A 24115-nucleotide genomic window follows, 5' to 3' on the forward strand; every position below is an offset into this window, starting at 1 on the left:
TTCCAAGGCCCCAGGAACTGGATAGCGCACCACTTGGCAGGGCAGGAGTCTCAGCAGAGAGTCCAGGTGCTGGCAGGAGAAGTCTTTGATGGCCCTGAGACTTCAACAACAGGAGGCAAGCTCAGGACAAGCCCTTGGAGATTTCTTCACAAGCAAGAATGCACACAAAGTCCAGTCTTTGTCCCCTTGCACAGGCAGAAGCAGCAACTGCAGGACAGCTCCACAAATCACAGTCTCAGGCAGAGCAGCACTTCTCCTCAGCTCTTCTCCAGGCAGAGGTTCCTCTTGATGTCCAGAAGTGATCTAAAGTCTGTGGTTTTGGGTGCCCTTATACCCATGTTGGTCTTTGAAGTAGGCTTACTTCAATGGAAAGTCTCTCTTGTTTGTGAAATCCTACCTTCCCCAGGCCAGGCCCCAGACACACACCAGGGGGTTGGAGTCTTGGAGACTGCATTGTGTGAGGGCAGGCACAGCCCTTTCAGGTGTAAGTGAACACTCTCCCCCTCCTTCCTAGCACAGATAGCTCATCAGGATATGTAGGCTACGCCCCAGCTCCCTTTGTGTCACTGTCTAGAGAGAGGTGCAAACAGCCTAACTGTCAAACTGACCCAGACAGGGAATCCACAAACAGGCAGAGTCACAGAATGGTTTAAGCAAGAAAATGCTCATTTTCTAAAAGGGGCATTTTTAAACACACAATCTTAAAATCGACTTTTCTAAAAGATGTATTTTTAAATTGTGAGCTCAGAGACCCCAGCTCTACATGTCTATCCTCTCCCAAAGGGAATCTACGCTTTAATCATATTTAAAGGCAGCCCCCATGTTAACCTATGAGAGGGATAGGCCTTGCAACAGTGAAAAACGAATTAAGCAGTATTTCACTGTTAGGACATATAAAACACATTAGTATATGTCCTACTTTAAACATACACTGCACCCTGCCCATCGGGCTACCTAGGGCCTACCTTAGGGGTGTCTTACATGTGAGAAAATGGAAGGTTTAGGCCTGGCAAGTGGGTACACTTGCCAAGTCGAATTGGCAGTTTAAAACTGCAGAGACACTGCAGTGGCAGGGTTGAGACATGGTTACAGAGCTTTAATGTGGGTGGCACAACCAGTGCTGCAGGCCCACTAGTAGCATTTGATTTACAGGCATTGGCACCTCTAGTGCACTGTAACAGGGACTTACCAGTAAATCAAATATGCCAATCATGGAAATCCAATCAACAATACAATTTATAGAGATAGCATATGCACTTTAGCACTGGTTAGCAGTGGTAAAGTGCTCAAAGTTCAAAAGCCAACAACAACAGGTCAGAAAAATTAGGAGGCAGGAGGCAAAAAGATTGAGGATGACCCTGCATAAGGGAAAAAGTCCAACAGTTATGACATGTTTAAATGTTTCAGACCCTGCCTACCCTTTGAAAGATCATTCGTACAACAGATATAGAAATTATCCGATTTTATATGGGGCAAGGCCAGGCTCCTATCTCTCTGAAGCTTTTGTACCCCTGTAGCACACAGGGAACTATTTCACTACAGGATTTATATTTCTATTATGCAGCAGCTTAACTACGGATAGTGGTAGAGTGGTCAAGGTCTGACTCCTATAAATTATGGGTATACATGTATCATGCTATTTTGGACAGACTTTTATGGGACATTCTGTGGTTTGACAAAAAACACAGACCTTACAACGTGCAATTGAGTACGCCAGTCAGTACCACCCTTAAAATGACGGATAAATTGGCCGAAAGCAGAAGACCTACCACTTTCCCCTCCCCATATGCGCAAATCCATTTTAATCCTAAATCTTCCATGCACAGCATAAAAATCCCAAATTTGATTTGGCGCAATTGTAAATGTAGAATTAACTCAGATATGTTCCATAAAGACCAAGTCAAGTTGTATTTACAATAAAAGACTGAATTCCATCTATATCAGCAGGACTGAGGTTCAGTCAGATTAGACTTTGGGTCCCTAATGTTACACTCTAACAGGCAGCCACTAGGGAGTAAACCCCATTTGAAACTCTGTTCCTAAAATAGTAGATATCAGGGGTGTCATTTCAAAATTATATTCTATGCTATTAGACACAGGCGATCAACCCAGCTGGCATCATATGTTGGAGAAAGCATTTAATAAGCAATTCACCCTGAAACAATGGAAACTTTTAAGACAAGACATATGTAACTGTTCCTCACAAGTCAGGGGTAGGGAGATCCACTATAAAATGAAAAATTTCCTGGCAATTGTAAAGGAAAGTTTCAATTCTATTAAGGAAACGGAGGCGAGGATTATGCTTTTACTTTCATTCATTTATTCTCCAGCAGCCTTAAAAGCAAAAACTACATTTCCCCAAATTCCATTGGAAATGAACAGCTAACAACCAATCAACATTCAAAGCGACAGTCCATGTATTTCCTCGTCATGCACTCCCATTCCTCTTTCTTGACGCGACCAGTGGACTTCTTCTCTTCATTCACTTTTTGCTGATTCAGTACCTAGCAGAAGAAACAGACATGGAATAACTACCAATACTCCATACACACTTCTCATGACAAGATAGCAGAGAAAAACAAGTTCCACTACAACACTCCCCAATGAAGAACTTTTAAAAACATTCTGAATTCAAGAAAATTACATAGAACTACATACTTAACCCAACATAGAAGAAATATGTCAGTCTATAGCTCACCACCAAATCTTCTGTGTTAGTCTCCTCTGGGCGGGCACCTTTATGGCTTGGGAGGGAATAATCCTCGCCTCTGTGTCCTTAATACAATTGAAACGTTCCTTTACAGGATTCTATGTCAGGACCAGAGGCGAGGATTATGCTTGTTCAAAGCTTATCTACCACAAAAGCTGCCATACCAATCACTGGTTTAAAATAAAAACTTTTGAACATAGACTCTGAGGACCAATCGGGTGTATTTAAAATATCCTTTAGTTTAGCCCCTAGAGGAAAGGCTTTCGAGGCCATGGCCTCTCTGACCAAATGGGTGCCGAATTTGGACATATTAATGCCCGCTTCTTGCATGATCCATCAAACCTAATGAGCAATGGTGGGGGAGGATACTGCTTTGAAAGGTTTTTATGAGAGATATTAACAATTGGTGCTCTCCCGGAGGTCGTAAGTTGCTCATACGCCTTCAAACAAAAAACTACACAGAGCTTGGGTTGTTTATCAAAACTGGGATAAGAGACAATGCGAAAATCACTTTTAGTGCGCCCATAAATGTGGACTACCACCCCTTTTGGGTTTAAAAATTAGGTTTGAAACATCCAGGCCTCTGACGTCCGAGACCCTACGACAGGAAACCAAGCACAGTAGCATTGGCAACTTCTCAGATAACAGTTTACGGGAAAGATATTCATTCCTCGGCCAGGAGCAAATGAAATTCAACACTACATTAACATCCCAAAATTCTGAATAACAAGGCTCTGGAGGCAAAGATAGTCTGATCCCCGCAGCAGTTTACATACTAGTGGGTGCTCGCCCACTGGGGATCCCTGAATGGGGAAGTGACCTGCTGAAATAGCAGAGTGATATGATTTTACCGCCCTGTAGGCCAGTCCTTGTTCTGCCTATTCCGCCAAGAAGTTCATAACTGGCATAATGTCACACCCCATGGGATCCTCACTGCGTTGAAGACACCAACGCACCCATCTGGACCATGGAGATCTGTAGATTTGGTAGTCCCCTCGGCCAAGGCCGTGGTGAGCAGTCTCTCAGCTGTTTGTGAAAGCCCTGGGACTTTCCATCTTTCCCGGTAATCCTCAATGCCATTAGAGGTAGACGGCCTTGGAGGACTAGTGGGTGACTCTGACCCAGGGAATCCCGTAGAATATCTGGAGCGTGGGAAAGACAGAATGGAAAATCATAAGAAAGTTCCAGACAAACTAGATACCACACTTGAGATCTCCACACTTGCGTTTTCAGAACCACTTCAGACTGTTTGCTCTGTATCTGAGCCGAGGTTCTCATAATCATTGCAAAAGGGGGAAATGCATACGCCTTATCCTTCGACCAATCCTGGAGGAAGGCGTCCGTTGCCGCTGCCTTCAGATCTGGTTTCCAACTGAAAAACCGAGGCAGCTGGTGATCGAGTCGTTAGGCGAAGAGATCAACAGATAAAGGACCCCAGAGGGAATTTTTCTGAGAGAAGACCCTTGGATATAGTTGCCCCAAACTTGAGTCGGACCACTCTCTTGAGCGCCAGTCCGCCGTCTGATTGGACGTTCCCTGTAAATGTTCCGCTCTGACTGAAATGCTGTTGTACAGACAGTAGTCCCAAAACTCCTTAGCTGGATCCGTGAGGATCTTTGACTTAGTGCCTCCTTGGTGGTTTATGTACAGAACTGCCGAGAGGTTGCCCATTTTCAACAGCACGCAACAACTGCCGCTCTCTTTGGCCAAGCAACGCACTGCGAAGGAGTCTGCCATCAACTCCAAGCAATTGATATGCACGGTTTGTTCCTCTGCGTACCGTTCGTTTACCTCCGGTAAAGGATGCGCCGCAGCGCACCCCCATCCAGATTTGCTGACATCGGACTTGATGATGAGGTCTGGATCGGATCCAAAGATGGCTCAACCATTCCATGCCTCCATATGGGTCAGCCACCAGTGCGTTTCCATCCTCACTTTGTCGTTGAGAAGAATTAGTTCCGTGTATTGAAGGCCCTTGCATAAGTGGAATGCTTTGAGGCGCTGGAGGGCCGTGTAATGTAGAGGGCTAAGAAAAAAGGCCTGGATCGAGGATGACAGGAATTCCACAATCTGCGCCTCCTGACGTAGCGAGGTGGAGGCTTTGGACAGGGTTTTCCTTAACTCCCTGTGGATCTTGGATACATTTCTGGAGGGGAGACTGAGAAAGTTGTCAACAGAGTTGATGGCGAACCCCAGAAAGGTTGTCGGTCTGGAGGGGATCAGCAGTGATTTCTGTGAATTTTTAAAGAACCCCAACCCCTCCAAGAGGACGATTGCGTCCTGCAGCTGATCTCGTAACCGTATTGGACACTGATGCATGATGAGCATGTTGTCTAGATAGATTGTGAGGTGGTAATCCCGAGAGCACAGATGCTCCATCAAGGGTTTGAGCACCTTGGGAAAACACCAAGGGTCGGAGAAAAGGCCAAGCGGAAGGGTTTTGAATTTGTAAGTAATGCCTCTCCATTGAAACTGCAGGAACCGTCGATGTGGAGGGAACATCGGAACCGTGAGGTACGCACGCTGCTTTGAGATCGAGGTGTACCATCCAGTCATTTGGGCACAGTTAATGGCACAGGAGGTGGATCCCCTGCATTTTGAAATGGCAACAAACCACCCAACCATTGAATTCCTGTAGGTTGATCACTGGGCACTGTCTGCTGTCCCTCTTCTCCACTAGTATAATATTGCTTGAATACCCTCTGGGATGCATTTGTGAACAAACTATTGCCTCCTTGCAGAGCATGTCGTGCACTTCCCGATCTATCAGGCGGGCTTGATCTTGGGAGAACACTAGGGGGCGTGGGTGTGATGTCTGAACGTGAAACCCATAGAACCCTATACGAAAACCCCTCACTGTTTCTAGCACCCAGGCATCTGAAGTAGCCTCCCAATTGTGAGCAAAACGTGCCAAATGCCCAGCAACTTTCAGATGGGAGAGATCTGACACACTTTCCTGTTGAGGTTCCCTGTGAGAAACCTTTGGAGGCACCTATGTAACCGCAGCACAGATGGCCCCTTCTGGTAGGAAAGAACTCACCAGCCCTGGTTGAGTCCTGTCCTCTGCGGTAGGGTTGTCCTTTGTGAGGGCCATGGACGTAGAAGCGGACGGCTGTTCGCCCCCGGCCTCGACTGGCCCCAATGAAAAGGGCCGGAACACCTTTTTCATTGAGGTCTGCACTTTATCCAAAGATGTGAAAGTGGCCACAAACTTGGTCAGCTCCCTCACAAATGGCTCCCCAAACAGGCCCCTTGAGCCTGAATACCAGCCTCTGTGGAGGCGAGGTCGCCCAGTTTTGGGTCCACCTTAATGAGCAACAAACAGCACTTCTCAGTTGAGATGGCACAGTTAGCATTGCCCAAAAAGATTACTGCTCTTTGGGCCCAACCGGAGACTACCTCAGGGTACAATGGGGCTACTGAGGACTTAGCCTCTTCTGGCAGTTACAGGATTTTGGTGAGTGGGCCTACCATGTCCAGGAGCTTGTCCTGGCAGGACTTCCACGATCTGTCAATGCCCTTTTTAGGATCTTTAATGAACTTCTGTACTCATGAACTTTCATGCCACCTTGCAGGACAGGGAGGGCCGCGGATGCTCTGCTCTGAGCTTCGTTTGGACCTCCTTCTCAAGCAGTTTTCTGGGGCAAATAGCAACTTAGGTACCACCTTGTCTGAGGGGAACCACTCCGATGATGGATTAGCTTCTCAGGATCGAGCATATCAGATGCTTGCTGATGGCCTGGAAGGGAGTCGTACCCAGGAGGGCCAGCCGTGGGGGTAGGACACCAAGGCCTGGAAGGGCCTGCCTCTTCCAAGGAATCCCCATGAAATGTATCCTCATCCACCTCCCCTGAGGGTAATAGCCCTGGAAGATCCCCTGCAGCACTTAGGGCATCACCCGAGGCAGGTAACAGGGGAGGGGACGGGCATTTCAAGAGGGTCTGCTTGAATCTGTCAAAGGCAGAGAAATTCATCTCACCTCCATTCTGCGCTTGGGAGGGTGCTTCACCAATTGTTCCGCCCCCATTAGGGGATCTTTGCCCAGGGATTGAGGCCCGTAAGGTTCAATGGCATCGGGCATTTATATGCCAATTGGAGCAGCCGCCATTCTAGCAGCTCTATTACGGAGGCCACTGCGTGGTGGATAGATGAGCCCATTGCATCACAGAATTCAGAGTGAATGGGAAGGACCGAAATGGTCTCTTCCTCATCATTAGCCTGCATTACGTCCAAGCACTGCGCCGGAGAGTGTACACGCTGACCGATGTAAATATATATATATATATATATATATATATATATATATATATATATATATACATACTGCCCTGGGGTTGCAGGGGATTAGGAGAAAACCTTTTAAGGTAGTGCAGGAAATGCAGTCACAAACGTAATACAATAAGAGTATAATGTAGGGCCTAGGCAGGCGAGCAATAGTGTGCTATGCACAGTGGCATGGGTCAAGCCCTTGGCCCCACTCCCTTTCAGTAGCTGGGGAAAAATGTCACCTGTTCTGGGCCCTCAAGCAGTGCGTGTTGAAGAAAACTGAAGGAGATACTGACCCGTGAAATGGGCGTTTCCGCTTTCGCACTCAATGTAAATACAGACCCCAAATGTGGAGCGTCAGGGCTTCCAGGTTGAAAACGGGGCAATCGAGGCAGGTCCATTGCGGTCGGTGACCCACGTAACCAACGAGATGTGCATCCCGCAAGTGAGCTGCCTTCTAAGGTCCGTCTGCTTTCACTGCACTGGGCAGGCCCCATAAATTATGGATGTGCCACGATTGGAGCATTGAAAGCACTACCACAGCTTGTCACTTCGCAGTGTCTACAATTAGACTTACTAACGCTGTGATCTCACTGAAACAAGAACTATTAATTCAAGAAAAACAGCTCAAAGACGGGAGAGTACTTATCTCGCCACCGGAGCAGGAAAGAAAGAGGAAGGGGAGAGAATGATGAGGAAATACATAGACTGACTCTTTGAATGTTGATTGGTTGTTAACTGTTCATTTCCAATGGAATTTTGGGGATTGTAGTTTTTGCTTTTAAAGCTGGTGGAGAATAAAGGAATGAAAGTAAAAGCATAGCCTTCGCCTCCAGTCCTGATAGAATTATACATGGCTGCTCTTAAACTTTATCACACTTACACTGTGTATACCTCATCGTTTAGTCAGAACTGTTGAAGGGGTTGTGGAAGTGCGGGGGATCCTCTACACATTTGGTAGGACTGGCCAAAGATAAAATACTTCTGGGCAGAATTCACAATAATTTTACATAGCGTATCAGGACACCCTCTGCCAGAAACACCTGAAACGATGGCCTTCTGTCTTAGGCTGGAGGGATTTGAAGGCCCCTTCAAGCAGCAGTGGTATACGGTGCTGCCATGTCTGGGGCAGCAAAAACAGTTGTGGGCTATACTGGCAATAGAAATGGCATGAAACCTGAAGGTGTGTGGAAACCATTGCTTCAAGTTTTAGGTCAGAGTGACCTAAATGTGCTTTTCCTCCCCAGCTCCCACCAATCAACGACATGGAGAGCAATGATCCTCATAAGGTTCCCTTAGTGCACCTTTCCAGATATAGTCACTACAGGACATCCGATGACTGAGTTATTTGAATGGTTGATGTACACTCGATTGTGGGGAGACTGGGGATTGCACCTCTTATTGTATTTTCTTGGCTATTTCTTCTCTGTTGGTGTCACAGAAGCAACTGTGATACCATTAGATGAGATGAAGCTAACATTTGGCATATAGGCCCTCATTACAACCCCAGCGGATGGCGGTAAAATGGAGAAAAGTACTGCCAACAGGCTGGCGGTACTTTTCCCGATAATGTGACATTGGCGGTTTGGCTCAAACCAAACTGCCAATGTACCACTCTGTCCGCCCCGGCGGTAACAGCCGCTGGGCTGGAGACTTCAGTCTCCAGCCAGGCGGCCGTCACTAGCCCGCCCGCAGGATTATGAACCCACTTACCACCATGGTTTTCGTGGTTTCCTTGCCACCACGAAAACCATGGCGGTGGGCACTATCAGTGACAGGGAAGAAATTCCCTGTCATTGATAGGGGTCTTCCCCGCCCCTCCCCAGGTTCCCCCCTCCACCTCCACTCCAGACCCACCCCCCAACATACAAGCACCTTCCCGCACCATAGTACACACTCATATACACACTCATACCCACATTCCCCCACGCATGCATACATCCATTCACACACACTGACATACATACAAGCACACATGCATTCACACAACACAACATACACGCACTCAGACATCCATACATGCACACACATACAACACGCAATACACACCTGCATTCACGCACACACAAACATTCACACACACCCCCACACACACACACAACGCCCCCCACCCCCTGTCGGAGCACCCGACTTACCTGATTTCAGAGGGTCCTCTGGCAGGAGACGGGACGGGGCACTGCTGTGAGCAGCAGCATCCACCAGCAGAACACCGCCAGTCCGTATCATGTGGCATGATACGGTCTGCGGCGGTCTACTGGCGTGGCTGTGCTGGTAGCAGCAGTGCCACCTTCCTGCCATTTGCCGCTGCTGGAATCCCGGCTACGGTCATAATTTGGCAGACAGCTGGTAGCGGCAGCGACAGTCTTTTGGCAGCCGTCGCCACGGCGGTAGGTGGTTTTTACCACCAATGTTATAATGAGGGCCATAATCTGTTCTTTCTTGTAAAGTTTATTAAAAAATTAATAGACATCTGACAAAAGGGGCGAGTGAACGAACTGATGAACAAGTGCTATCCTACCGCATTATCAGGAACTACAAGTAAGGTAAAACAGGATATGTGTGACCATTATCCTAGGTTCCAAATGCATCTATGATTCAAACAGCCACCTCCGGACCCTTCACCTTTCCCTCTACGGAAATATTCCATCCCCACTTACCTACCTTGTAAGACTCCTTGGTCCATGCTCCCCTTCATTGGCTGACTGACCAGACAATATGATCCGTTTTCGCAGTCTTGTGGAAAGAGCATACAAATAATAATGATTTGATTTACCTGTGTTGGTTCAAATATGTGATTTTTTAAATGTTTTTATTGGATAGCCAGACATGTAGGTATAATTGAGTACTTGTAATGCAACACATTTACATTCATGTGCCTTTGGTCTGGGAGCTCTTAATATCCAGATTACGTTTTGCAGTCAACTGACCATCCTGCTCCCTGGTCCTGCCTTCTGTGGTACCTCATGAGCTGAATCATCAGACTTCACTTTCAAGTGCCCTAGACACCTTGAAGTCCATAGCCATCTGAAAAATGACACCAGTATGGCACATGATTGTTATAATAGCTTTCCTGTTATGATGGGGCTTGTTATACTTTATAGTTTGAGTTCTAGGGTGTTGCATAGAGATCAACATCCATTGGTATCTGCCATGGTTATCGTCTCCTGTTGTGCAAGGAGATGGTCATAACCTTTACATATCTGCACTGGAAATGCCAGAAGGTCTGGCCTTGGTAGGTGTGCAATTATAAGTATCTATTTATTTGCAAACATATGCAAGATACCAAGAAATGGCAACTATATAAAGAATATAAAAATAAACAGGTGGCAGCGCAGCCATGGAACACCACCCCTGGCATGAGACTGCACCCTTTTTCAGACAATAGTGTGCATGTGATCAAGCAAGGTGCTGTCACTCATGATGCACAACAGCAAATGGATGACGTGGACTGACCCATTGCCCTAATGCATATGCAGATGTGGGCAGAAAACTGTGTATGAGAACTGAGAACAGACTAATAAAAAATGAGGGCCAACAGAAAGCACCTCTATGTATGTTTACATTGATATATCTTTATTTTCAATTTTTTGGAAAACATGGTGTTGCAGGGTAACTTAAAAAATAAAAAGAAAGACAAATTCCTCTTGGCAATGTAAAAACAGCTCTTTACTTTTGCAACAGGGAGAGTGGCAAATCCACACCAGTAAAGAGCTGATCTCAATTTGCTGCTTCACAGGTAGCTTCTTTTATACAGAGTCAGACAATACTTTATTACAAAATGTCAACCAATGAATCACTACATAGTTATACATTAGATATGGAAAACATCATGCCACCTGTGACCCTATGACCCTACTCTTTAACCTAAATTACTACACATCCTTTATTGCAGGTCAAACTATGCTTAACGAACTAACCATTCTCTATGACTGAATACATGTATATTTGTACATTTGCTTTAGCATACTGCTCCTAAAACACTTTATCAGATGTTGTGTACCCTGTGCCTAATTCAATCTCCTGCTCCTATTTTTCAGTCCCTTTCAATTGCATTCCTGTTTAACTAGGATAACAGAATACATGCCTGTGTGCTAGGGCCATTAATTCCTTCATGCTTACTATACACGAGTTGGCATTTAACTGCAACTCTTTCAATTTATTTATTCTATTATGTCCTCACGTGAACACTTCATCTTAATCTCTTTAACATGGGTTTGTGGCCTACACTGTTCTCATACCACAAATAGCTGTGTGGCACTCTCTACTGTTGTCTACTGCTGTGCCATGTTTTCATAGTTCACATTTTCCATAACATTCAATTTCAACTACTGGATCTAAACCTTGATGTACATTTGGCAGTAGGTAATATACATTGCTCTAAGAATCTACTACTTGTGTTGGTATTCCAACTAGGAACATTCCTACCGCTTTAGCACCTACTCCTTTACAACATGCTAGGATCAACTGTACGACACAACATATTAATAATAAGACCACAATAGTTGGCAACAAGGCTCCTAAGAGTCCGTACATCCAGGATGGCAGCAATAACAGCCACCCACTGAACCAATTATCTGTGGCTCCTCCCTAAATTACCGTTTTCTTTTGTAAAGTGTGTAAGCTCTGTATAGCCTCTAGCAAAGTTCCATTGTCTGCATCGTTTGCTGGAACATAAATAAAGCAGGCAGTTCCAATTTTGGCACATACCCCTCCTTCAATGGCCATCATAATGTCTAGTACATAGCGGTCTTGCATTATCATCACCCTCATAGCATGCAGCGCTTCCTTCATACCATTGAGTCCATCCTTTGTAGTATTGATGCACTTCAGCATCTCCCAGTGAGTTATCTGCAACCATCGAGCAGTTGCCTTAGTGTGAACAAATGGTAGAATGCTTCAAAGAACAACTGTGTGCCATTAAACATCTAATACTCCTGGGGAATGTCATCCCAAGTATTGGTGGCAGAATACTTTGCAGTTCTTTTCCTTTGATGATGATATAACAAAGTCTTTGGAGGTTCATGGGATGATCATGTAAAACTGAGATGTTAATTCCTGGAATTGCCAAAACAGGGGTGTTCAAGATGACAATTAAACAGAGAGAGGCCTTCCCTGTTTGGTGGTAACTGGGCATACAGTAGTTCTCAATACTGCTGACAGTCGTCCATAAGGGTGTCAGTGCCCTCGTGCATGTTGGGGTTATCTATTGTAGTCCTACAACCACTATTTTGGCCTACATTAACAGTGCCATTTCCTCTGAAACATAAAGAAACTGGAGTTAGTCTCAACAGTATGAGGACTCACATTTCCCACTGAACCCTGACTAACATCAGTACCATTTCTTAAAGACATGACCCTAAAGGAAATAATTGATATCAGAATGCCATTGCTAATGGGCAAAAACAGAACCAATGATTCTAAATCCTGGCCTACGAACACAATCTGGGGGAAAGGATTAAAAAGATAACTACTACACTCAGTGGGCGGGCATGTTGTCACGGTCTCATCTGTGAGTAAGGCTAGTCATGCGTTAGTTATGCCTTATTCCCCCCCTTATGAGTGATATCAGAGATGTTATTTTCTTTTCATCACAGTACCAGTTTGAATCATGTTATGCCTTTGAGACTTTGGGGGTCATTACAACATTGGCAGTAAAAGCCGCTTACCGCCGTGCAGTAGACCGCCAACACACCGCTGCGGCTGCGGAATTCCACCACAGCTATTATGACCCACAGCTTGCAATCCGCCAAAATCTAGACACCCACACAAGTCCGCCACACCAAAGGTCTGTGATAAACTGGTGATAACAAATCCTCCACCGTCACGCCAACAGGAATACGCCCACACTATCACGACCCACGAATCCAAGCAGCGGTCTTTCAACTGCGGTATTCCATTGGTGGTACACACCGCCGCGCTCAAAATACACACACATATACAAAACACAACCACATTGGACAATTTGAAATACACACAGCTGATACACATACACACACCACTCCCACACACCTAATACAATATAAAACACACACCCACATCACCCACAAACCCCTACGACAACAATTGCGACAGAAGGCCAGAGAGAGACACCACCAGAACCAACACTAGCATCCACAGGCACTCAACACCATCACTCACACAACATCCACGCACCTCACACAACACACCTCTAAATATCACCCCACACATCACAACACACACCACCCCACACATCACCCACACCACCCCATGGCACCGCAAAGACACCCCAGGTTTTCTGAGGAGGAGCTCAGGGTCATGGTGGAGGAAATCATCCGGGTAGAGCCACAGCTATTCGGATCACAGGTGCAGCACACCACCATAGCTAGGAAGATGGAGCTATGGCGCAGAATCGTGGACAGGGTTAACGCAGTGGGACATCACCCAAGAACTAGGGAGGACTTCAGGAAGAGGTGGAACGACCTACGGGGGAAGGTGCGTTCCGTGGTCTCAAGACACCAGATTGAGGTTCAGAGGATTGGCGGCGGACTCCCACCTCCTCCCCCAGAACTAACAATATGGGAGGAGCAGGTCTTGGCTATACTGCATCCTGTGGGCCTCGCAGGAGTAGCTGGAGGAATGGACTCTGGTAAGTCAAACATTTAACTACCATATCCCCCACCCTACCTGCATGTTATCACATACCCCCACCCTCGCCCTCACCCCCATCACTTCAACTCCTCACACATGTCCCACTATCGCAAACCACACATCCCAAACCCAAGCCCTGCATGCAACACCAAAGCATGGACACCCATCACCAAAGCATGTCCACTGCACATACCCATACACCCCCCTAAACCATTATCACAGAAGGTCCCACATAAGAATGGAAGCACTGGGGTACAGGGTCACCCACCCATTGCACACCATGGCACACCCAGATGCAAGAATCATGCCTTTACACCCCTGCAGGACCCCTACCCAACGTCACCGGACAGGAGGGTCCAGACATGTCCACTCCACCCACAGAAGAGGCCCACAGTGATGACAGCAGCTCTGTCCAACTGGATATAGATGACCAGCCCGGCCCATCTGGGACCTTGGGACAGTCGGTTCCCCTCACACTGGCACAGGCCATTACAGAGCTTCCCCCCTCTGGAAACACCAGCACAGCACCTACCCAGCGGGCCCATCCCTCTGTCCCCAGGACACGTCAAGCAGCAGTGTGTCCACCACTACAGGGAACCCAGGCTAACCCACCACCCCAATACCACCAGGGACCTGGGGCAGTGGTAGTGGGCACACGGTTCAGGGGACAGAGGCCCAGGAACACAGGGGAACTGGGAGGGCTGCTGTGCGACAGGGGGAGGACAGGCCCAGGGAACCCACTCTCCACGAGGCCCTCTCCAACATCATGGGAGCCTACCACCATTCCCAGGAGACGATGGCAACGGTACTGGCCAAGTTTCAGGAGACCCAGCGGCTGCAGGAGGAACAGTATTTGGGGTTCAGGGAGGAACTCAAATCCATAAATTCCACCCTGGGCACCATTGTAGGGGTGCTGAAGGAACTCGTCAACACCAGGAGGGACACTGTGGCACAACAAGGGGTCCCTGACACTAGCCTGGACGATGAACTGCCCACCACCTCTGCCGGTGCTAGTGGACAGGAGGCACAGACACAGGACCACGACACCAGCACCCCACCCCCTGCAGATGGAGAACCACCCCACAATCGGTCCCTGAGATCCAGGACAGAGAACAATCCCAAGACCCCGCCAAGAAATGAGACCACCCTGATTGTCATCCTGCTGTCCAACTTTGTCACCCTGTCCATACTTAAACTGCCCTAGCTCCACTTCCTATGCCCCTTTGGACAATGCACCTGTGAGACTAATAGACTGGACTCTGGCATGGACATTCCTCCACCATCACCCCTGACCATTTTACAACCCCGCCACTATTTAGCACTTAAATAAACACCCTTAAATCACAAAACAATCTGGAGTCGGTCTGTGCTTTCGAAAATGTGTATTTGCAATAACTGAGCAAAAATGCTATATCCAATGTAATGTCAACATACCTATGTCACACAGCTCTAATCCATGCGGACAAAAAGCAGAGGGCACACAGTGGCACCCACATCTGTGAAATCGAAAGGGAAAGTGACAACTCAGTGTCCATACACTGGGTAAAAATGACAGACAGATGAGAGGCAGAAGAATTAAATCAGATGTAGCAGGCAGTGTTGTCTTCTTACCTGTGTCTCACTGGAAGTATTGCTGGATCACCATGTGGAGAAGTGTGGCACAATGGTTAGAGCGGCAGACCCTGAAGCAGAGATCTGGCTCAAGACCAGGGTTCAAGTCCCGCTTTGGCAGGTCTTGGGCTCAATTCCCTTGGACCAGATAATTCTCGCCTCGGTGCCTAATCTAACTAATGGGTCCCACTCTGCAACTCTGGGCAATAGCTTTCTTAATCTCCACAAGGGCCCCAACAGCGCTTGGATGCCTGGCTTCACCCAGGGGGTGCCCAGGAGTGGGCACCTCACAGGAAAAAGCCAGGAAGGGTTCCATAGCGGTATGAGTACAGCGCCTTGAGACCCTAACGGGTGAGTAGTGCGCTATACAAGTGCAAAGTTTACAGTTTATGTTCCTGTTGTGTATGTCCTCTTCTTCTGCTTCCTCGTCTTTACTGTCCACAGGCTCCACAGCTGCCACAACACCTCCATCGGGACCATCCTCCTGCAGAAAAGGCACCTGTCGTCGCAAAGCCAAGTTGTGAAGCATACAGCAGGCCACGATGATCTGGCACACCTTCTTTGGTGAGTAGAATAGGGAACCACCTGTCATTTGGAGGCACAGGAACCTAGCCTTCAGGAGGCTGAAGGTCCTCTCTATAATCCTCGTAGTTCACCCATGGGCCTCATTGTAGCGTTCCTCAGCCCTTGTCCTGGGATTCCTCACTGGGGTGAGTAGCCATGACAGGTTGGGGTAACCAGAGTCACCTGCAAATGGTGAGGGACTACTGTTAGACACACACTAACTCTTAGGGACATCCCCAGACCCAGACACCTAGTCACACTGTATTGGGTCCATGTCCTCACCTAATAGCCACACACGGTGCCTCTGGAGTTGCCCCATCACATAAGGGATGCTGCTATTCCGCAGAATGTAAGCGTCATGCACTGAGACAGGAAACTTGGCATTTACATGGGAGATGTACTGGTCCACCAAACACACCATCTGCACATTCATAGAATGGTAACTCTTCCGGTTTCTGTACACCTGTTCACTCCTGCGGGTGGGGGACCAAGGCCACATGTTTCCCATCAATGGCACCTATGATGTTGGGGATATGTCCCGGGGCATAGAAGTCACCTTTCACTGTAGGCAAATCCTCCACCTGAGGGAACACGATGTAGCTGCGCATGTGTTTCAGCAGGGCAGACAACACTCTGGACAACACGTTAGAGTACATTGGCTGGGACATTCCTGATGCCATGGCCACTGTTGTTTGAAAAGACCCACTGGCCAGGAAATGGAGTAGAGAGAACCTGCACAAGAGGGGGGATTCCTGTGGGTTGGCGGATAGCTGGCATCAGGTCTGGCTCCAACTGGGCACACAGTTCCAGGATTGTTGCACGATCAAGTCTGTAAGTGATAATGATGTGTCTGTCTTCCATTGTCGACAGGTCCACCAGGGGTCTGTACACCGGAGGATTCCGCCATCTCATCACCTCCCCAACTGACGTGCCCTAGGGAGGAGAAGGGTGAGTAGAGGGTCATATACCACATAGGTATCACAATGTGTTATATGCTAAAACGTTAGAAAATCGCAATGTGCCTTTATCTGTCCGTATTCCAGTCCTAAATAGGTGTGATGCAGTTTTTCCCCTGCCATGTGGCCCCCTGAAATGGCGGCTGCCTGACCTGTAAGGTGGGACAAGGGGAAATGAGGTAACTGCGCTGGCATTGTACACCGTCGCGGTAGGCGGTGGAAGAACGCAGCGCAATTCAGCATTGGTTAACATTGGGCCCTATGGGTCCCAGGAGCCAATGACGATGTACGCCGGCAGTGACGGTACGCACCGCCGCAGACGTGGCCGCCATTTTCTAACTGTTCCCTCACTTGATACCTGACCTTCAACAGGAAAGGACCTACACTGCAAGTGCTGCTGTGACCTGTGTCAGGAAGCGACAATGGCTCGAGTGACTGGGGTAAGGGCCCCTACCTTCACTCTGGAGGAGTTGGAGAAACCAGTGGATGGTGTCCTCCCCCAGTGCACGCAACTGTACTGTCCTCCAGACAAACAGGTGAATACACTGTGAGCCTGGTGGATGGCACATGATTGTATGGAGTGTCGTGGATGGAAGAGGGTCGGGAGGGGGACAGGCCAGCATGTCAGGATTGTGTGTGTATGTATGTCTGGGCCAGGGTGGGAGGTGTTTGGCAATGCGTGAGATGAAATGTACGGGATAGAAACATCAATTTTTACTTCACTTTTCCTCTATGTCAGCGCCCCCCAGAAGAAGGGTATTTGGTGTGCCATCGCCAAGGACATCCGGACCCTGGGGGTCTACCATAGACGGAGCAACCACTGCCGTAAAAGATGGGAGGACCTGCGTCACTGGACCAAGAAGACGGCGGAGGCCCAGATGGGGATGGCCTCCCAACGTGGAAGGGGTGCCCGTCGCACCATAACCCCCCTGATGTACCGGATCCTGGCGGTGACCTATCCGGAGATGGATGGGTGCTTGAGGGCATCACAGCAGCCACAAGGGGGTGAGTACACTCTAATTCAGCTGACTCGACGCGCTTTACGAGGTGTCTGGGTGGGGGAAGTGGGCTGTGGGTTCCCCTAGGCCAGGGCGAACCTGGTGGGCCAGGTCTCTTGTTAGGCAGGCTCTGTGGCACCCCAACCCCACTACTGGTAATAGCCATCTACACCTAGTCAGGCTCCTGTGGCTTCCAGGTGTGCAGCAATTGGGCTTAGGCCTCATCCCCCATGGGCATGTGAATTTTCTAAGAACTGTTAGTGCATGGCTTAGTGCATAGGGCTGCTCCCTGTGTGTTGTGTCCGCCAACGGTAGTGGTGTTGCATGCACTGAACATGTGTTTCTTCTGTCTCCCCCCTCCATTTTGTTTTGTCTCCCTGTTCTTGCATGCATTAGCATCATCTGGCGGAGGAGCAGAGGCACTGGAGCAGGCGGGAGCTGCAACCCACATGCCCCTGGAGGGTAAAGCAATGGATTCTGAAGCCACCCAGTGGGACGGAGGGCGAGGGGAGCTCCATGACGGGACAGGAGCAGACACCAGTGACAGCAACTCCTCCTCTAATGGGAGCTCCCTTGCAGTGGCGGGCACCTCTGTGCCCACGGCATCAACAGGTTCAGCCGCCACCCCCCTACCAGCACCGCCCTCCCAGCAGCCCCTCAGCGTGTGTCCTGTGCCCACTCACCAAGGAGGGTGGGCATCTCCTTCGCCCCAGGCACCTCAGGCCCTGCCCCAGTCAGTCCTGCTGCCCTCAGTGAGGAGGCTATTGACCTCCTGAGATCCCTCACTGTTGGGCAATCTACCATTTTGAATGCCATCCAGTGTGTTGAGAGGCATTTGCAACAAACAAATGCATACCTGGAGGGCATTCATTCTGGGCAGGCAGCACAACAGAGAGCATTTCAGGCTCTGGCCTCAGCACTGATGGCAGCCATTGTCCCTGTGTCCAGCCTCACCCCTCCAACTTCCTCAACCCAGACCCAATCCCCTGTACCTCAGCCTATCCCAAGCACAACATCAAACCAGCATGCACACTCATCACACACAAGAGTGGACATGGCAAACATAAGCACCACACATCCCACAAGCACTCACACAAGCACCATCCCCATGCAGACACAGCAACATCCACTGCCTCCACTGTGCCCCCCTCCTCCACGTCCTCCTCCTCCCTCCCTGTCTCGTCTCCACTCACACTTGCATGCACTACATCCTCAGCCACTACCTCCATCACCAGCACGCCCATCACCACACACAACTCACGTGCAATCACGACCCACACTGCCATTCACACAAGCCCAGTGTGTCGGTGAGCCCTCCTCCCAAAGTACACAAACGCAGGCACACACCCACCCAACAGCTATCCACCTCATAACAGCCTCTGGCCCATGCACCTTCACCCAAATTCAGCAAACGTACACCTCCTACAACCACTACCTCTTCCTCCACTCCCAAACCCCCTCCATCTTCCCATCCCATTGTGTCTAAGAAGCTTTTCCTGGCTAACATTGACCTCTTCCCTACACCTCCCCCCGTCCTTCCCTAGGGTCAGGCTTTCTAGGTCCCAGCCCAGCACCTCAGCCACCAAATCCCCAGGCATAGTGGTGCCAGCAACTGCAGTGTCATCGAGTGTGCCACCCATCAGGGCTGCCAGTGTGCCACCTAGTGAGGCCAAGGACATTCCGCCACCTGCCAAGGGGAAGAAGGTGCCCACATCCCGGAGGGAGAAGCTGCACCTACCAGCCACCAAGGGCTCCTCCAAACCAAAAGGGGACAGTGGCAAGACACCAGCGGCAACATCAAAGGTGGGGAAGGGACACAAGCTGAAGAGCAGGTCAGGACAGGGCACGGTGGCTCCGACTGAGGGAGTAGAGTCACCCCTTCTGTCAACCACTACACCAACCTGTACGGCGGCGGACACCGCCACCAGCACCGCCACCTGCACGTCTGCAGCCTCAGCAACAGTCTCCAGCATCATCTCCAGTGGGCAGCCGTCCGAGGCTGCAGGAGACGTCCTTCTGTGTCCCTCAACAGGTGCTGACACATGCACCACCGTCAGCACCTCCGCCACAGACACCGCCGCAAGCACCGCCACCATCCCCGCGATGTGCTCAGACAGTGCCACCACAGATGACATGGCTACCATCCCCAGTGGGCAGCCATCCAAAGCTGGAGGAGACTTCCTGGACCCTGCCCAGCTTCCATGAGGCATGACTCTCATCACTGTTTGCACCTGCAGGTGGCAGGCGAAGCAACAGCAGGGTGGGGTATGTCTCTGCCTCCATGGCGTATCATGCTACCTGTTCCTAGGCAGTCTTGTGACACACACACCCATGTGAAGTAATGGGACCAGCCACACTGCATGTGGAGCACTCTGGACACCAAGCCCCCTCCAGAACCAGTGGAGAGATACATCCACTACCTCAGTCCTTGGCAGGATGAAGCACTCTGGGCACCAAGCCCCCTCCAGAACCAGTGGAGACTGTTATCCACTTGTGAGACTGTGGCTTTGCACTCCCCAGGATAAGTCAGTGGGCAGACCACCCACTGGAAAGACTTGTGAGACTGTGGCTTTGCACTCCCCAGGATAAAGCAGTGGGAGACCACCTACTGGAAAGACTTGTGAGACTGTGGCTTTGCACTACCCAAGATATAGCAATGGGCATGGAGCCCCCTCATGCAGCAGTGGCGTTGTGCGTTCATCTGGCTGAGGTCGCCCCCCTCCCCTTCCCCCTAAGGTGCCTGTTTAATATCGATCTGATGCCCCTGCAGTGTTCTCTCCGTTTTGAGTCAGGTATCTTGTGTGGGCTTTGCCCATGCATTTTGGGACCACTGGTCCACGGTCAATGATTGGAACACTATTTGGACTTGTCTAGTTGCTGTACATACTTTTTTATACTGATTTTTGAACTTGCACTATCTGATTTTTCTTGATTACAATCGTTACAATCATTTCCTTTTGTCCTTGCATTCTTCCAGTTGGTGAGGGGGTGTATATGTTATGTTGCTGCATGTATTTGTGTGTATGGTGTTGTGGGTGAGGGTGGGGGTACTGCGTGTTGCATGTGTGTGTGTGTCACTCTCTTTTCCCTCCCCCCCTTCCCCTGTGTTGTAGGTGCAGTACTCACCTTGGTTGTTGACGGCGTCTGGCCTGCTCCTGATACAGAAGGAGGAAGACCAGCATGGGCAGGACGTGTAACTCGGGCTCCATGGCGTCCTGGTTCCTCGTTGGGTGTCGCACGGTGAGTGGTTTCCCTTCTGTGTACTGTTCCGCCGTGCTTTTGATAGCGTTGGGTCCACCCCGGAAAAGGTGGCGGATAGGCGTGTTGTAATACAGTGGGCGTTTTTTTGTCATCCGCCTGTCTGTTGCCGGTGTCCGCCACAGTGTTTGTTTCTACCGCCGTGGCGGTCGGAGTGTTAAAGTGGCTGTCTATGTTGGCGGTTTCCGCCATGGTCATGATTCCATATTTTTTTCTGCCGGCCTGTTGGCGGTATTACCTCTGCTTTACCACCGCCTGCCAGGGTTGTAATGAGGGCCTTATTCTTTGAAAGTTCATAACTTGACTTGTGTATGTTGAATTTTTGTAGTTTTGGTCTTGTGTTTGTTTACATAAATATTACCTATCTTTCTAAACCTGTGTTGTGTCATTTTGTAGTGTTTTCATTTAATTACTGTGTGTGTTGGTGCAAATACTTTACCATTGCTTCTGAAGTTAAGCCTGCCTGCTTGTGCCAAGCTACCAATGGGGTGAACAGGGGTTAACTGAGGGTGATTCTCCTTTACCCTGACTAGAGTGATGGTCCTTGCTTGGACAGGGGGTGATCTGACTGCCAACCAAAGACCCCATTTCTAACATTGGTGATCAGCGGTTGGGATTGGACTTGTATTTGTACTTGACATACAGTGATTAAGTGTACACTACTGTTTTCAGTGCAGACCATTACGTGACCACATACTACTTGTCTTTGTGATTTTTGCTGTTTTCTCTTTTTTTTGGACGTGTTCTCTACTTCCACTTTGTGGTAATCCTTGATTGACTTTTGAACTCTATTCAGGAACTTGTTTTTCTGCCTTTGGAACTTTGCACTTTTAAATCTTCACCATGTCTCAATCTGGACATACATCAGCTGGAGCTGCTTTTGATTTAGGGAAACTAGAGAGCTATACAGTTGCCCAGTTGAGGCAGTTCTGCAAACACCTTGCTTGTCCCACTAAGGGCTCCACCAGGAAGGAGGTGCTGCAAAAGGCACTGAGGGCCTGGGTAACAGCCAAGGAGGCTGAGGGGCACACAGAGGAGGAGGAAGATGAGGAGGAGGAAGAGCAATCCATCCACAATGGCGTAGTGGGCGGGCCTATTATGTCCAGGGAGAGGGTCTCCAGGGCAGGTAGTAGCGTCTCATCTAAGGGTCTGGCTCCTGAAGAGGTACAGGACAGACAGGCAGAGATGGTTCATCAGCTGGAGTTAGAGAAACTTAAAATGGAAATGGAGGAGAGAAGGTTGGCTATAGAGGAGAAAAAGATGCTGCTGGCTCATGAGCTCAGTTTAAGAGAGCTGGATCAGAGGAGCCAGTCTAGCAGAGTTGGTGGCAGCAACAGCACAGTGCTGCCTGAGAGGAGGGTGCACATTCCTAAGGATCTTGTGAAGGATTACAAGATGGGGGGCTGACATACTGTTGTGGTTTAAAGGATACAAGTCTGCTCTCCATTTGAATCTGGTCCCTGAAGCTCACTGGGGGACATGTCTGTGGAAGCACTTTGAGGTAGAGAGGAGGGATACTCTGACATCCTTAGGGGATTCCCAGGGACTCACCTACCCTATCATGAAGGACGCCCTGATCACAGGGTATGGTCTCACCCCTGAGCAGTACAAGGACAAATGTAGGTCCTATAAGAAGAAGGAATCCCAAACATGGTTGGAATGTGTTGATTCTTTTTGCAGAACGCTGGATGGTTGGGTGAACGGCATTAAGGTAACAACGTATAAGGGGCTTTACAATTTAATTGCTTGGGAGCACCTAAATGACAGCAAGCTGACTGACCCCAGGAAGCTTGCGCAGGAAGCGTACTGCTGGGAGAGCATCAGGGTCCATAAGAGGTATGGGGGAGACCACGCCAAGAGTGGGCAGAGTCCCTCTCAGAAGAAAGGGGGGAGTTCTCTAAAGGGCCCCAACCTATTCCCAGGGTAAGGATTCCCAGCCCCCCAGTGAAAAGAAGCCATGGTTCTCCAAAGGGAAACCTGTGGAAGGGGGTCCCCCATGTAAATGTTATGCATGTGACCGGCTGGGTCGTGTGAGGAGGTACCTCAAATGCCCCAAGAGTACACTGGCACACACTGGTGCGCAGTCCCAGGGTTTGGCTAGTGTAGCGCTTGGGGAGGAATTGGTTTCAGGTGGGTGGGAGCCAGCTGAGATGACCCTTGTCTCACTAGGGGACAGTGAGATGGTCCAGAGAACCCCAGTGCCTGAGAACACCAAAATGTACAGGCAGTGGGTGACCATTGATGGACAGAGAGTGGAGGCTCTGAGAGACACAAGAGCCAGTGTGACTACAGAGAAGAGTCACCTGGTATGTGAAGAGCAGATAGATCCATGGTACTTCACCAAGTAGTTGCAGTGGACAACTCAGAGCGCCTGTGCAGAGTGGCGCAGGTTCCCTTTGAATGGTGGGGGGTCTCAGGTTCCTTGAAGGTGGCTGTGAGTCCAACCATGCCTGTAGTTTGTTTGCTTGGCAAGGACCTGGAGGATTCCCCTTGGAAGGAAGTGGAACACAGGTCACACTTGGAGATGTTTGGTCTGCCTGGGTGGGTATGCGTATCCACCAGGTCAATGGCAGCCTGTCAGGCTGGTCAAAAATCCCTGGAGCATGAAACAGTGGCCCAGGGGACCGCCAAAAAGAGGAAGGGCAGAGGGCGTGGGAAACAGGCCCCAGATGTTCCCACGGTCCAGGAGGAGGCGGAACCTGAAGGTGACACCCCAGAGCCTACAGGGGAACAGGTGGCTGAACTGGGGAGGTCCCTGAGCTGTCGCAGAGGCAGCAGAAAGGGGGAGCCTACAGGGAGGCATTCTGTGAGGCACAGAAGACATGCCCTACTCTAGTGCGTTTGCAGCAGCAGGTTGCAGACCAGGCGGGTGGCAAGGAGCCAGGATCTCACCTGATCTATTGGGAGGATGGCCTCCTGTATAGTGAGCCTAAAGTTGCTGAGCCTGGGTCAGCTTGTGTGCTGGTGGTACCCCAGTGGTTCAGAGCCTTCCTACTGGGTCTGGCTCATGACGTGCCTTTAGCTGGACATCTGGGGCAGGACAAGACCTTTGAAAGGCTTGTCACCCAGTTTTACTGGCCTCTAATGCGCAGGCACTCAGATGCTCATTGCAGGTCTAGCCAGACTTGTCAGGCAAGTGGCAA

This window comes from Pleurodeles waltl, chromosome 5 (assembly GCF_031143425.1).
Source record: "Pleurodeles waltl isolate 20211129_DDA chromosome 5, aPleWal1.hap1.20221129, whole genome shotgun sequence".
NCBI lineage: Eukaryota > Metazoa > Chordata > Amphibia > Caudata > Salamandridae > Pleurodeles > Pleurodeles waltl.